The following is a 2,428-nucleotide window of genomic DNA, read 5'->3' on the forward strand; positions in this document are numbered from 1 at the left end:
TAATAACATCAGAGTTTAATCCATCAGAATTTGCAGTATCAGGATTTAGACTGTTAGAATTTAAAACTTCATTTTTGAATCTCAACTGATCATCATCATTGAAAACTTCAAGTCCAGTAATCTTATTATCATCAAAATAGACATTGATAGATTCCATGACAACCCTTGTTCTTAAATTGTAGACTTTGAAGGCTTTTGTGGAAAGTGGATATCCAACAAAAATTCCTTCATCAGCTTTTAGATCAAATTTGGATAGTTGTTCAGGATGAGTCTTAAGAACAAAACACTTCCATCCAAATACATGAAAATACTTCAGATTTGGCTTCTTTTTCTTCACCATCTCATATGGTGTCTTTCCATGCTTGTTGATAAGTGTTGTATTCTGAGTAAAACAAGAAGTCTGCATACATTCATCCTAAAAGTAGGTTGGTAACTTTTCTTCATCAAGCATAGTTCGTGCAGCTTCAATAAGAGTTCTATTCTTTCTTTCAACAACTTCATTTTGCTGTAGAGTTCCAAGAGCAGAGAATTTATGCTTTATTCCATGGTCTTTGCAGAACTCTTCCATAATCAAATTCTTGAACTCAGTGCCATTATCACTCCTTATGATTTTCAAAGAGTCTTTGACCAATTTATCCAGTTGTTTGACATGATCAATCAAGATAGATGCAGTTTAACTTTTTATGTGCAAGTAATACATCCATGTGTATCTGGTGAACTCATCCACTATGACCATAGCATATTTCTTCTTTGCAATAGACATGACATTCACTGGACCAAATAGATCAACATGTAGTAGGTGATAAGGCTCAAGAATTGAAGATTCAGTCTTGCTCTTGAATGAAGATTTTCTTTGTTTTGCCTTCTAACATGAATCACAAAGGCCATCAAGAGCAAATACTGATTTTGGCAGTCCTCTCACAAGATCTTTCTTGACTAATTCATTTATATTGTTGAAATTTAAATGAGAGAGTTTCTTGTGCCAATTCCAGCTTTCTTCAATTGATGATCTACTTAACAGACAGATTGCAGAACCATCAGTACTTGTTGAAAGCTTGGCTTCATAAATGTTACCATGCCTGTATCCTTTCAGAACAACTTTGCTTGTAGATTTTCTTAAAACTTCACAGTGTTCTTCAAATAAATCCACATGATAACCTCTGTCACAGATTTGACTAACACTCAGCAAATTGTGTTTAAGTCCTGAGACAAGAGCTACTTTTTTAATGATAACATTCCCAAGATTGATATTGCCAAATCCCAGAGTTTTTACCATGTTGCCATCTCCATAAGAAACACCTGGGCCAGCTTTCTCCACAAAGTCTGATAGCAGGGCTTTATTTCCAATCATATGTCCTGAACATCCACTATCCAGAACTAGGATATTTTTCCTATTGCCCTGCAATCACAAAGACCACTAATGATTAGTTTTAAGAACCTAGACTTGCTTGGATCCTTTGGCCTTATTAAGTTTATTAACATTTGCAGTGGATTTAGCATCAGAGTTTATGTTAACAGTTTTCTTATCAGAATTTACATTATCAGACTTTGCATCAGAACTTACACTAGAAGGAATAATGCTAACTTTCTTTAAAAAAGGTTTTATTTGATAATAATCATAGTACACACTATGATATCCCTAACAAGTATAAATGGAATTCCATAAACTACCACAATGAAAACAAGAATTTGGGGCCTATATCTAACAAACTGACTCTTAACTCCTGATTTTGAAGGTAAGGAGTTTATGTTCTTATTCTTCCTGCAAAAAGAAGACAGATGGTTAGAGTTTCCACAGTTATAACATTTCTTTCTAGGAACTTTAGGAACAGGCTTATAATCATTGCTTTTATTCACACCTTCCTTTCCATTCCTATTTTTCCTAGGTGCCTTTACCTTGTTTACATTCTTAACATCTTTCAGCTTATGCTTAAGCTGCTTCTTCGTCATTAAGCCTATGTTAACTTCAGTTGGCTTATCCTGTTTTGGTTTGTCAGAAGTTAATTTCTCTTTAGCTTCTGATTTATCAATATCAGACTTTACAGCTACAAACTTAACAGGATTTACCTTTGGCTTTTGTTTAACAACTATAGGCTCAATTTCTATAGTTCCCTTATCATTCTTATCATCTCCATAACCTAAGCCCTCTTTCAAGTTTCCACTACTTAATAAATTCTGAGTTGTTCTGCTAAAGTTAGTCCAAGTCCTGATAATCTCTCTTTCCTTTTCTAACTCAGTTTTTAGAGATTCATTCATTTTAAGTACTTCATCCCTAACATAAAAGGTATCATCTCTATCTTTCTGAGTTTGATGGAACATGACTAACTCTTTTTTTAAATAATCATTCCTCTTTTTATAAGCAAGATTTTCAGAAGTTAATCTTTCACATGTTAAAGTTTGATCTCTATAACTAATGAACATGGTTTTA

The sequence above is a fragment of the Apium graveolens genome, chromosome 6 (assembly GCF_009905375.1).
Source record: "Apium graveolens cultivar Ventura chromosome 6, ASM990537v1, whole genome shotgun sequence".
NCBI classification, from domain to species: Eukaryota; Viridiplantae; Streptophyta; class Magnoliopsida; order Apiales; family Apiaceae; genus Apium; species Apium graveolens.